General features: G+C 42.5%; 1 long non-coding RNA gene across 1 annotated transcript; it reads right to left on the bottom strand.

Annotated features, from left to right (window-relative positions):
- Positions 1-221: 221 nt before the first annotated feature.
- LOC140108400 (uncharacterized) lies at positions 222-2,182 on the bottom strand. Its single transcript, XR_011851055.1, has 2 exons — positions 2,028-2,182; positions 222-414 (listed from the first exon to the last, which is right to left on the bottom strand). It is a non-coding gene; the product is annotated as an uncharacterized lncRNA (long non-coding RNA).
- Between the last annotated feature and the right edge of the window lie 12,637 nt (positions 2,183-14,819).

Genomic DNA, 14,819 nt, shown 5'->3' with positions numbered 1-14,819 from the left:
CTGGGTCACACCGCTGGGTCACACCCCTGGGTCACACCCCTGGGTCACACCGGTCCTTCCTCTGGAGACACTTCCTGTGACTCCATTAGATTGACTCTTGAGTGACCCACCATTCATTACCACCCACAAGGCAATGTCTATGGAGGAAAGAGAAGAACAGAACATTCTATACCAGGAGGACAATATCTGTGATGACACCAGCAGTAACACAGAGCCTCAGGTTACTGCTGCAGATCATTTATTCATCTCAGGATTCTGGATCAGGAGATAACAATGTGATGTCATGGGGATCCATCTGTGTCTCATGGATTGTATGAAGTCATCAATCTCCACGCTCCACCTCCATGATGACATCTCCTGCTCCGGCCAGGGTGGGGGGGATGTCCTCTGCTGTTACATCTCACAGGGGACACGCTGCACATCAAGGAGGAGGTTAATCAGAAATATTTTAGGGATCCGTAAAACAGAAAATTTGTCAACTGTTATCAATGATCATTTTTATAAGTGACTGTAAAAATACAGTATAATCTGTAAGCCTGTTACAAGAATGTACATAGTGTCCTATCTGCAGGCAGCATGTTATAGAGCAGGAGGAGCTGAGCGGATTGTACAGTGTCCTATCTGCAGGCAGCATGTTATAGAGCAGGAGGAGCTGAGCACATTGTACATAGTGTCCTATCTGCAGACAGCATGTTATAGAGCAGGAGGAGCTGAGCAGATTGTACATAGTGTCCTATCTGCAGGCAGCATGTTGTAGAGCAGGAGGAGCTGAGCAGATTGTACATAGTGTCCTATCTGCAGGCAGCATGTTATAGAGCAGGAGGAGCTGAGCGGATTGTACAGTGTCCTATCTGCAGGCTGCATGTTATAGAGCAGGAGGAGATGTAGAGATTGTACATAGTGTCCTATCTGCAGGCAGCATGTTATAGAGCAGGAGAAGCTGAGCAGATTGTACATAGTGTCCTATCTGCAGGCAGCATGTTATAGAGCAGGAGGAGCTGAGCAGATTGTACATAGTGTCCTATCTGCAGGCAGCATGTTATAGAGCAGGAGGAGCTGAGCAGATTGTACATAGTGTCCTATCTGCAGGCAGCATGTTATAGAGCATGAGGAGCTGAGCAGATTGTACATAGTGTCCTATCTGCAGGCAGCATGTTATAGAGCAGGAGGAGCTGAGCAGATTGTACATAGTGTCCTATCTGCAGGCAGCATGTTATAGAGCAGGAGGAGCTAAGCAGATTGTACATAGTGTCCTATCTGCAGGCAGCATGTTATAGAGCAGGAGGAGCTGAGCATATTGTACATAGTGTCCTATCTGCAGGCAGCATGTTATAGAGCAGGAGGAGCTGAGCAGATTGTACATAGTGTCCTATCTGCAGGCAGCATGTTATAGAGCAGGAGGAGCTGAGCAGATTGTACATAGTGTCCTATCTGCAGGCAGCATGTTATAGAGCAGGAGGAGCTGAGCAGATTGTACATAGTGTCCTATCAGCAGGCAGCATGTTATAGAGCAGGAGGAGCTGAGCACATTGTACATAGTGTCCTATCTGCAGGCAGCATGTTATAGAGCAGGAGGAGCTGAGCAGATTGTATATAGTGTCCTATCTGCAGGCAGCACGTTATAGAGCAGAAGGAGCTGAGCACATTGTACATAGTGTCCTATCTGCAGGCAGCATGTTATAGAGCAGAAGGAGCTGAGCAGATTGTACATAGTGTCCTATCTGCAGGCAGCATGTTATAGAGCAGGAGGAGCTGAGCAGATTGTACATAGTGTCCTATCTGCAGGCAGCATGTTATAGAGCAGGAGGAGCTGAGCAGATTGTACATAGTGTCCTATCTGCAGGCAGCATGTTATAGAGCAGGAGGAGCTGAGCATATTGTACATAGTGTCCTATCTGCAGGCAGCATGTTATAGAGCACCGGGGGGGAACAGAGATCGGGCCTGAAGCAGAGCTGCTCCTCAGCCGTCGGGGCTCCTGTGTGAAGGGTTAATGCTCTGGAGACTGTTACATCTATATGTCACTTACTTGTATATTATGGAGAGAAGCAGAAATTATTCCCGAAACTTCCAAGACAACATTTCATGTCCCCAGGACAATCGGAGTGACCGCGGCACCAAGGACGATCCTTACCGGGACCATCCACAGGACAAATCCCCGGCTTCATCCGTAATTCTAAGGTGGCTGCACAATGACAAGAGGGAACAGAGGTTACACCCTGGAAGTAGTACTGTGCATCATACATGTATACAGGGGAAGTAGTACTGTGCATCATACATGTATACAGGGGGAAGTAGTACTGTGCATCATACATGTATACAGGGGGAAGTAGTACTGTGCATCATACATGTATACAGGGGGGAAGTAGTACTGTGCATCATACATGTATACAGGGGGAAGTAGTACTGTGCATCATACATGTATACAGGGGGAAGTAGTACTGTGCATCATACATGTATACAGGGGGAAGTAGTACTGTGCATCATACATGTATACAGGGGGAAGTAGTACTGTGCATCATACATGTATACAGGGGGAAGTAGTACTGTGCATCATACATGTATACAGGGGAAGTAGTACTGTGCATCATACATGTATACAGGGGGAAGTAGTACTGTGCATCATACATGTATACAGGGGGAAGTAGTACTGTGCATCATACATGTATACAGGGGGGAAGTAGTACTGTGCATCATACATGTATACAGGGGAAGTAGTACTGTGCATCATACATGTATACAGGGGAAGTAGTACTGTGCATCATACATGTATACAGGGGGAAGTAGTACTGTGCATCATACATGTATACAGGGGGAAGTAGTACTGTGCATCATACATGTATACAGGGGGAAGTAGTACTGTGCATCATACATGTATACAGGGGGAAGTAGTACTGTGCATCATACATGTATACAGGGGGAAGTAGTACTGTGCATCATACATGTATACAGGGGAAGTAGTACTGTGCATCATACATGTATACAGGGGGAAGTAGTACTGTGCATCATACATGTATACAGGGGGAAGTAGTACTGTGCATCATACATGTATACAGGGGGAAGTAGTACTGTGCATCATACATGTATACAGGGGGAAGTAGTACTGTGCATCATACATGTATACAGGGGGAAGTAGTACTGTGCATCATACATGTATACAGGGGGAAGTAGTACTGTGCATCATACATGTATACAGGGGGAAGTAGTACTGTGCATCATACATGTATACAGGGGAAGTAGTACTGTGCATCATACATGTATACAGGGGGAAGTAGTACTGTGCATCATACATGTATACAGGGGAAGTAGTACTGTGCATCATACATGTATACAGGGGGAAGTAGTACTGTGCATCATACATGTATACAGGGGAAGTAGTACTGTGCATCATACATATATACAGGAGAAGTAGTACTGTGCATCATACATGTATACAGGAGAAGTAGTACTGTGCATCATACATGTATACAGGAGAAGTAGTACTGTGCATCATACATGTATACAGGGGAAGTAGTACTGTGCATCATACTTGTATACAGGGGAAGTAGTACTGTGCATCATACATGTATACAGGGGAAGTAGTACTGTGCATCATACATGTATACAGGGGCAGTAGTACTGTGCATCATACATGTATACAGGGGAAGTAGTACTGTGCATCATACATGCAGGGCCGGTTCTAGACAAACTGGGGCCCTGGGCAAAACTAAAAGTAGGGCCCCAAAATAAAACTATTTTATGACCAGTCACAGTCAGCAAGAAGCTAATTAGTATGGTAAAACAAACTGTAATTTTGGAGAATTTTATATGAGATAGATGATAGGGAGATTTATGGGCAGCATGGTGGCTCAGTGATTAGCACTACAGCCTTGCAGCGCTGGTCAACATCTGCAAAGATTTTGTATGTTCTCTCTGTGTGGGTTTCCTCCGGGTCCTCCGGTTTCCTTCCACACTCCAAAAAATTACTGGTAGGTTGATTAGACTGTGAGGCCCATTGGGGAGAGGGACCGATATTTTCTGAAAGCAGACACTTGCCTCATTTTCAAAATTGCATCAAAGATTTTATAGACAGCGGCGCCTTCATGCAATTTTGATTCAAATTGAAACATTTTATTAAAAATACTTAAAATTTGACTTTGATAGCAAAAAATTTGATCCAAACAGAAAATATTTACCTTCACATCTCCTAAATGTAATAGATGGACATTTGTAGAGTTCACAAATGTGCCCTATTGATATGTTCACATGAATAAATCCACATAATATCACTAACACTGTAATAACTAGATATCTGCTTTTCAGCTAGACATTTTTAGACAGTCACAACCTGCAAAATATATCAATAAAACAGAATAAAAAGTAAAGGCGCCATAAAACCTATAGAATTTTGAAGGCAGACAACCAGGCCATGCATTTGCCAATTAACATTCAAAATTTCCTCCAAAATATGTACAAATCCAGATACTTATAAAAAGAAAATCTACTTTCCTAAACCAGTAAGATGTGAGGAGATCATACAAACCCCACATGTGTATATTCACCAAAACATGCAGCAAAGGGAACTGCAGAAAATTCACACAGATCTATCATTGTCTGTTCCTTACACAATGGTAACCCAAATAAATAACTGTATATCCATCACAAAATAAAAGGGAATAAGAGAGAATGGGCCACATTTATCACTTTTGTGCGCCTAAGTGTAGTAGTTGCGCCTAAATTCTGGCGCACTGTTTTCCAGAATTATCATAAGCTACAACCATCTGTGATAAGGTAATTTCCTGCCTCTTATTAATCACTTTACTTTAACACAGTTTAGGCGCAGTTTAGGCGCAGTTTAGGCGCAATGTTAGATTCGGGCACTTACATGTGATCCTGCTACAAGCTCCTCTCTGCTTCTCCCACAGCCCAGAATGAGGATAACACTCACAGCAGCACCCAGGTGTGTGACACCCAGCACCCAGTGACCTCCTCAGCAGCACCCAGGTGTGTGACACCCTGCACCCAGTGACCTCCTCAGCAGCACCCAGGTGTGTGACACCCTGCACCCAGTGACCTCCTCAGCAGCACCCAGGTGTGTGACACCCTGCACCCAGTGACCTCCTCAGCAGGGGCTTCTCCTGGAGGGGATCCCCCAGTGCTGATCTTCTGCTGCACCCCTGTAATTCTGCACAGTATCCCCCTCAGACACACTGGTGATACTGTGCAGAATTACATGGGGGACACTTGTCAGTACTATCTGCAACATTCTGTAACGTTCTCTTCTCTCTTGCTTTGAGCTCAGGATTCTGCAGAATGTTTTCTAAATAGAAGGTGATGAACTGTAATTAGAGTCTGCAGCTCCTGTCTGCAGAGTATCTAATGACTGTATTATCTGTACTAGTGTCTGCAGAGTATCTCAGGTCTGTATGATCTGTTCTAGTGTCTGCAGTGTCTGGCTGAGCTTTTCTGCTAGAAATGAGCTGTTCTGCAAAGGGGCTCAGTGCTTTCAGGGCTGGAGTGTTTTTGCGCCCGTTTTTGCACCTAAATTAAAAAAGTTGCAAGTGATGAATATCATTAGGCGCAGCAAAACATCTGGATTGCTAGGATAAATGAGGGAAAGCTGGTTATTTTTGCTGCGCAGCTAGTTTGGCGTTTAGTCGCAAAAATGGCACAAAAACGATGCGCCTGAATGAAAAGGCACAAAAACAACAGAAAAAAACGATTGATACATGTGGCCCAAAGTGTGTTCTTAGATAGTTCTGCATAGAGAAGGGTTAAAAACATGAGTATTAGTTGATATTATCCCTTCTCAAAATGTAGTAACATATAAAGTGAATATTTCCATTATCTGTGAGGTGCAGCAGCTCCTGTGTGCAGCAAATTCTCCCTGCAGCCTGATGGCTAAGAATCTGGATTGGGGGGGGTTAATTTCAGGGGGCTGTATCTCTGGCTCTGTGACACATAGAACCTCACTTCTTATTTCCTATGACAGAAGAGAGTCTCCTCTTTTATATGAATATAAATTTGTGTTTCTAAAATGTAGGAAAACGGAGATATTAACTGTTAAACTGCCGTTGGGAGTGATTTTTATATGTAAAAATGGCACCTGATATTCTCACTTTAAACCTGAATATCTCTGGATCCCTGGCACCTAGAAACACAATTCAAGATTCATTTGAAAGAAGAGATTCTCCCCTTTCTCCCAGGGGCCCTGGGCAATTGCCACCTTTGCCTACCCATAGCGCCGGCCCTGCATACATGTATACAGGGGAAGTAGTACTGTGCATCATACATGTATACAGGGGGAAGTAGTAATGTGCATCATACATGTATACAGGGGGAAGTAGTACTGTGCATCATACATGTATACAGGGGGAAGTAGTACTGTGCATCATACATGTATACAGGGGGAAGTAGTACTGTGCATCATACATGTATACAGGGGGAAGTAGTACTGTGCATCATACATGTATACAGGGGGAAGTAGTACTGTGCATCATACATGTATACAGGGGAAGTAGTACTGTGCATCATACATGTATACAGGGGGAAGTAGTACTGTGCATCATACATGTATACAGGGGGAAGTAGTACTGTGCATCATACATGTATACAGGGGGAAGTAGTACTGTGCATCATACATGTATACAGGGGAAGTAGTACTGTGCATCATACATGTATACAGGGGAAGTAGTACTGTGCATCATACATGTATACAGGGGGAAGTAGTACTGTGCATCATACATGTATACAGGGGGAAGTAGTACTGTGCATCATACATGTATACAGGGGAAGTAGTACTGTGCATCATACATGTATACAGGGGGAAGTAGTACTGTGCATCATACATGTATACAGGGGGAAGTAGTACTGTGCATCATACATGTATACAGGGGGAAGTAGTACTGTGCATCATACATGTATACAGGGGGAAGTAGTACTGTGCATCATACATGTATACAGGGGAAGTAGTACTGTGCATCATACATGTATACAGGGGAAGTAGTACTGTGCATCATACATGTATACAGGGGGAAGTAGTACTGTGCATCATACATGTATACAGGGGGAAGTAGTACTGTGCATCATACAATGTATACAGGGGAAGTAGTACTGTGCATCATACATGTATACAGGGGGAAGTAGTACTGTGCATCATACATGTATACAGGGGAAGTAGTACTGTGCATCATACATGTATACAGGGGAAGTAGTACTGTGCATCATACATGTATACAGGGGAAGTAGTACTGTGCATCATACATGTATACAGGGGAAGTAGTACTGTGCATCATACATGTATACAGGGGGAAGTAGTACTGTGCATCATACATGTATACAGGGGAAGTAGTACTGTGCATCATACATGTATACAGGGGAAGTAGTACTGTGCATCATACATGTATACAGGGGAAGTAGTACTGTGCATCATACATGTATACAGGGGAAGTAGTACTGTGCATCATACATGTATACAGGGGGAAGTAGTACTGTGCATCATACATGTATACAGGGGAAGTAGTACTGTGCATCATACATGTATACAGGGGAAGTAGTACTGTGCATCATACATGTATACAGAGGAAGTAGTACTGTGCATCATACATGTATACAGGGGAAGTAGTACTGTGCATCATACATGTATACAGGGGAAGTAGTACTGTGCATCATACATGTATACAGGGGAAGTAGTACTGTGCATCATACATGTATACAGGGGAAGTAGTACTGTGCATCATACATGTATACAGAGGAAGTAGTACTGTGCATTATACATGTATACAGGGGAAGTAGTACTGTGCATCATACATGTATACAGGGGAAGTAGTACTGTGCATCATACATGTATACAGGGGAAGTAGTACTGTGCATCATACATGGTATACAGAGGAAGTAGTACTGTGCATCATACATGTATACAGGGGAAGTAGTACTGTGCATCATACATGTATACAGGGGAAGTAGTACTGTGCATCATACATGTATACAGGGGAAGTAGTACTGTGCATCATACATGTATACAGGGGAAGTAGTACTGTGCATCATACATGTATACAGAGGAAGTAGTACTGTGCATTATACATGTATACAGGGGAAGTAGTACTGTGCATCATACATGTATACAGGGGGAAGTAGTACTGTGCATCATACATGTATACAGGGGAAGTAGTACTGTGCATCATACATGTATACAGGGGAAGTAGTACTGTGCATCATACTTGTATACAGGGGAAGTATACATGTATACAGGGGAAGTAGTACTGTGCATCATACATGTATACAGGGGGAAGTAGTACTGTGCATCATACATGTATACAGGGGAAGTAGTACTGTGCATCATACATGTATACAGGGGAAGTAGTACTGTGCATCATACATGTATACAGGGAAGTAGTACTGTGCATCATACATGTATACAGGGGGAAGTAGTACTGTGCATCATACATGTATACAGGGGGAAGTAGTACTGTGCATCATACATGTATACAGGGGAAGTAGTACTGTGCATCATACATGTATACAGGGGGAAGTAGTACTGTGCATCATACATGTATACAGGGGGAAGTAGTACTGTGCATCATACATGTATACAGGGGGAAGTAGTACTGTGCATCATACATGTATACAGGGGGAAGTAGTACTGTGCATCATACATGTATACAGGGGAAGTAGTACTGTGCATCATACATGTATACAGGGGAAGTAGTACTGTGCATCATACATGTATACAGGGGAAGTAGTACTGTGCATCATACATGTATACAGGGGAAGTAGTACTGTGCATCATACATGTATACAGGGGAAGTAGTACTGTGCATCATACATGTATACAGGGGGAAGTAGTACTGTGCATCATACATGTATACAGGGGAAGTAGTACTGTGCATCATACATGTATACAGGGGAAGTAGTACTGTGCATCATACATGTATACAGGGGAAGTAGTACTGTGCATCATACATGTATACAGGGGAAGTAGTACTGTGCATCATACATGTATACAGGGGGAAGTAGTACTGTGCATCATACATGTATACAGGGGGAAGTAGTACTGTGCATCATACATGTATACAGGGGAAGTAGTACTGTGCATCATACATGTATACAGGGGAAGTAGTACTGTGCATCATACATGTATACAGGGGAAGTAGTACTGTGCATCATACATGTATACAGGGGAAGTAGTACTGTGCATCATACATGTATACAGGGGAAGTAGTACTGTGCATCATACATGTATACAGAGGAAGTAGTACTGTGCATCATACATGTATACAGGGGAAGTAGTACTGTGCATCATACATGTATACAGGGGAAGTAGTACTGTGCATCATACATGTATACAGGGGAAGTAGTACTGTGGCATCATACATGTATACAGGGGAAGTAGTACTGTGCATCATACATGTATACAGAGGAAGTAGTACTGTGCATTATACATGTATACAGGGGAAGTAGTACTGTGCATCATACATGTATACAGGGGAAGTAGTACTGTGCATCATACATGTATACAGGGGAAGTAGTACTGTGCATCATACATGTATACAGAGGAAGTAGTACTGTGCATCATACATGTATACAGGGAAGTAGTACTGTGCATCATACATGTATACAGGGGAAGTAGTACTGTGCATCATACATGTATACAGGGGAAGTAGTACTGTGCATCATACATGTATACAGGGGAAGTAGTACTGTGCATCATACATGTATACAGAGGAAGTAGTACTGTGCATTATACATGTATACAGGGGAAGTAGTACTGTGCATCATACATGTATACAGGGGAAGTAGTACTGTGCATCATACATGTATACAGGGAAGTAGTACTGTGCATCATACATGTATACAGGGGAAGTAGTACTGTGCATCATACTTGTATACAGGGGAAGTAGTACTGTGCATCATACATGTATACAGGGGAAGTAGTACTGTGCATCATACATGTATACAGGGGGAAGTAGTACTGTGCATCATACATGTATACAGGGGAAGTAGTACTGTGCATCATACATGTATACAGGGGAAGTAGTACTGTGCATCATACATGTATACAGGGGAAGTAGTACTGTGCATCATACATGTATACAGGGGAAGTAGTACTGTGCATCATACATGTATACAGGGGGAAGTAGTACTGTGCATCATACATGTATTACAGGGGGAAGTAGTACTGTGCATCATACATGTATACAGGGGGAAGTAGTACTGTGCATCATACATGTATACAGGGGAAGTAGTACTGTGCATCATACATGTATACAGGGGAAGTAGTAACTGTGGCATCATACATGTATACAGGGGGAAGTAGTACTGTGCATCATACATGTATACAGGGGGAAGTAGTACTGTGCATCATACATGTATACAGGGGGAAGTAGTACTGTGCATCATACATGTATACAGGGGAAGTAGTACTGTGCATCATACATGTATACAGGGAAGTAGTACTGTGCATCATACATGTATACAGGGGGAAGTAGTACTGTGCATCATACATGTATACAGGGAAGTAGTACTGTGCATCATACATGTATACAGGGAAGTAGTACTGTGCATCATACATGTATACAGGGGGAAGTAGTACTGTGCATCATACATGTATACAGGGGAAGTAGTACTGTGCATCATACATGTATACAGGGGAAGTAGTACTGTGCATCATACATGTATACAGGGGAAGTAGTACTGTGCATCATACATGTATACAGGGAAGTAGTACTGTGCATCATACATGTATACAGGGGGAAGTAGTACTGTGCATCATACATGTATACAGGGGAAGTAGTACTGTGCATCATACATGTATACAGGGGGAAGTAGTACTGTGCATCATACATGTATACAGGGGAAGTAGTACTGTGCATCATACATGTATACAGGGGAAGTAGTACTGTGCATCATACATGTATACAGGGGGAAGTAGTACTGTGCATCATACATGTATACAGGGGAAGTAGTACTGTGCATCATACATGTATACAGGGGAAGTAGTACTGTGCATCATACATGTATACAGGGGGAAGTAGTACTGTGCATCATACATGTATACAGGGGAAGTAGTACTGTGCATCATACATGTATACAGGGGAAGTAGTACTGTGCATCATACATGTATACAGGGGAAGTAGTACTGTGCATCATACATGTATACAGGGGAAGTAGTACTGTGCATCATACATGTATACAGAGGAAGTAGTACTGTGCATCATACATGTATACAGGGGGAAGTAGTACTGTGCATCATACATGTATACAGGGGGAAGTAGTACTGTGCATCATACATGTATACAGGGGAAGTAGTACTGTGCATCATACATGTATACAGGGGAAGTAGTACTGTGCATCATACATGTATACAGGGGCAGTAGTACTGTGCATCATACATGTATACAGGGAAGTAGTACTGTGCATCATACATGCAGGGCCGGTTCTAGACAAACTGGGGCCCTGGGCAAACTAAAAGTAGGGCCCCAAAATAAAACTATTTTATGACCAGTCACAGTCAGCAAGAAGCTAATTAGTATGGTAAAACAAACTGTAATTTTGGAGAATTTTATATGAGATAGATGATAGGGAGATTTATGGGCAGCATGGTGGCTCAGTGATTAGCACTACAGCCTTGCAGCGCTGGTCAACATCTGCAAAGATTTTGTATGTTCTCTCTGTGTGGGTTTCCTCCGGGTCCTCCGGTTTCCTTCCACACTCCAAAAATTACTGGTAGGTTGATTAGACTGTGAGGCCCATTGGGGAGAGGGACCGATATTTTCTGAAAGCAGACACTTGCCTCATTTTCAAATTGCATCAAAGATTTTATAGACAGCGGCGCCTTCATGCAATTTTGATTCAAATTGAAACATTTTATTAAAAATACTTAAAATTTGACTTTGATAGCAAAAAATTTGATCCAAACAGAAAATATTTACCTTCACATCTCCCTAAATGTAATAGATGGACATTTGTAGAGTTCACAAATGTGCCCTATTGATATGTTCACATGAATAAATCCACATAATATCACTAACACTGTAATTAACTAGATATCTGCTTTTCAGCTAGACATTTTTAGACAGTCACAACCTGCAAAATATATCAATAAAACAGAATAAAAAGTAAAGGCGCCATAAACCTATAGAATTTTGAAGGCAGACAACCAGGCGATGCATTTGCCAATTAACATTCAAAATTTCCTCCAAATATGTACAAATCCAGATACTTATAAAAAGAAAATCTACTTTCCTAAACCAGTAAGATGTGAGGAGAGCATACATACCCCACATGTGGATATTCACCAAAACATGCAGCAAAGGGAACTGCAGAAAATTCACACAGATCTATCATTGTCTGTTCCTTAGACAATGGTAACCCAAATAAATAACTGTATATCCATCACAAAAATAAAAGGGAATAAGAGAGAATGGGCCACATTTATCACTTTTTGTGCGCCTAAGTGTAGTAGTTGTGCCTAAATTCTGGCGCACTGTTTTCCAGAATTATCATAAGCTACAACCATCTGTGATAAGGTAATTTCCTGCCTCTTATTAATCACTTTACTTTAACACAGTTTAGGCGCAGTTTAGGCGCAGTTTAGGCGCAATGTTAGATTCAGGCACTTACATGTGATCCTGCTACAAGCTCCTCTCTGCTTCTCCCACAGCCCAGAATGAAGATAACACACTCACAGCAGCACCCAGGTGTGTGACACCCAGCACCCAGTGACCTCCTCAGCAGCACCCAGGTGTGTGACACCCTGCACCCAGTGACCTCCTCAGCAGCACCCAGGTGTGTGACACCCTGCACCCAGTGACCTCCTCAGCAGGGGCTTCTCCAGGAGGGGATCCCCCAGTGCTGATCTTCCTGCTGCACCCCTGTAATTCTGCACAGTATCCCCCTCAGACACACTGGTGATACTGTGCAGAATACATGGGGGACACTTGTCAGTACTATCTGCAACATTCTGTAACGTTCTCTTCTCTCTTGCTTTGAGCTCAGGATTCTGCAGAATGTTTTCTAAATAGAAGGTGATGAACTGTAATTAGAGTCTGCAGCTCCCTGTCTGCAGAGTATCTAATGACTGTATTATCTGTACTAGTGTCTGCAGAGTATCTCAGGTCTGTATGATCTGTTCTAGTGTCTGCAGTGTCTGGCTGAGCTTTTCTGCTAGAAATGAGCTGTTCTGCAAAGGGGCTCAGTGCTTTCAGGGCTGGGAGTGTTTTTGCGCCCGTTTTTGCACCTAAATTAAAAAGTTGCAAGTGATGAATATCATTAGGCGCAGCAAAACATCTGGATTGCTAGGATAAATGAGGGAAAGCTGGTTATTTTTGCTGCGCAGCTAGTTTGGCGTTTAGTCGCAAAAATGGCACAAAACGATGCGCCTGAATGAAAAGGCACAAAAACAACAGAAAAAAAACGATTGATACATGTGGCCCAAAGTGTGTTCTTAGATAGTTCTGCATAGAGAAGGGTTAAAAACATGAGTATTAGTTGATATTATCCCTTCTCAGAAATGTAGTAACATATAAAGTGATATTTCCATTATCTGTGAGGTGCAGCAGCTCCTGTGTGCAGCAAATTCTCCCTGCAGCCTGATGGCTAAGAATCTGGATTGGGGGGGGTTAATTTTCAGGGGGCTGTATCTCCTGGCTCTGTGACACATAGAACCCCACTTCTTATTTCCTATGACAGAAGAGAGTCTCCTCTTTTATATGAATATAAATTTGTGTTTCTAAAATGTAGGAAAACGGAGATATTAACTGTTAAACTGCCGTTGGGAGTGATTTTTATATGTAAAAATGGCACCTGATATTCTCACTTTAAACCTGAATATCTCTGGATCCCTGGCACCTAGAAACAAAATTCAAGATTCATTTGAAAGAAGAGATTCTCCCCTTTCTCCCAGGGCCTGGGCAATTGCCACCTTTGCCTACCCATAGCGCCGGCCTGCATACATGTATACAGGGGAAGTAGTACTGTGCATCATACATGTATACAGGGGGAAGTAGTAATGTGCATCATACATGTATACAGGGGGAAGTAGTACTGTGCATCATACATGTATACAGGGGAAGTAGTACTGTGCATCATACATGTATACAGGGGAAGTAGTACTGTGCATCATACATGTATACAGGAGAAGTATACTGTGCATCATACATGTATACAGGGAAGTATACTGTGCATCATACATGTATACAGGGGAAGTAGTACTGTGCATCATACATGTATACAGGGGAAGTAGTACTGTGCATCAAACATGTATACAGGAGAAGTAGTACTGTGCATCATACATGTATACAGGGGAAGTAGTACTGTTGCATCATACATGTATATAGGGGAAGTAGTACTGTGCATCATACATGTATACAGGGGAAGTAGTACTGTGCATCATACATGTATATAGGGAAGTAGTACTGTGCATCTACATGTATACAGGGGAAGTAGTACTGTGCATCATACATGTATACAGGAGAAGTAGTACTGTGCATCATACATGTATACAGGGGAAGTAGTACTGTGCATCATACATGTATACAGGGGGAAGTAGTACTGTGCATCATACATGTATACAGGGAAGTAGTACTGTGCATCATACATGTATACAGGGGAAGTAGTACTGTGCATCATACATGTATACAGGGGAAGTAGTACTGTGCATCATACATGTATACAGGGGAAGTAGTACTGTGCATCATACATGTATACAGGGGAAGTAGTAATGTGCATCATACATGTATACAGGGGGAAGTAGTACTGTGCATCATACATGTATACAGGGGAAGTAGTTACTGTGCTTCATACATGTATACAGGGGGAAGTAGTAAATGTGCATCATACATGT

This window comes from Engystomops pustulosus, unplaced genomic scaffold (genome assembly GCF_040894005.1).
Source record: "Engystomops pustulosus unplaced genomic scaffold, aEngPut4.maternal MAT_SCAFFOLD_125, whole genome shotgun sequence".
Lineage (NCBI taxonomy): Eukaryota > Metazoa > Chordata > Amphibia > Anura > Leptodactylidae > Engystomops > Engystomops pustulosus.
Note: the sequence above shows the minus strand (reverse complement) of the source record. Positions and strands in the feature narration are given on the sequence as shown.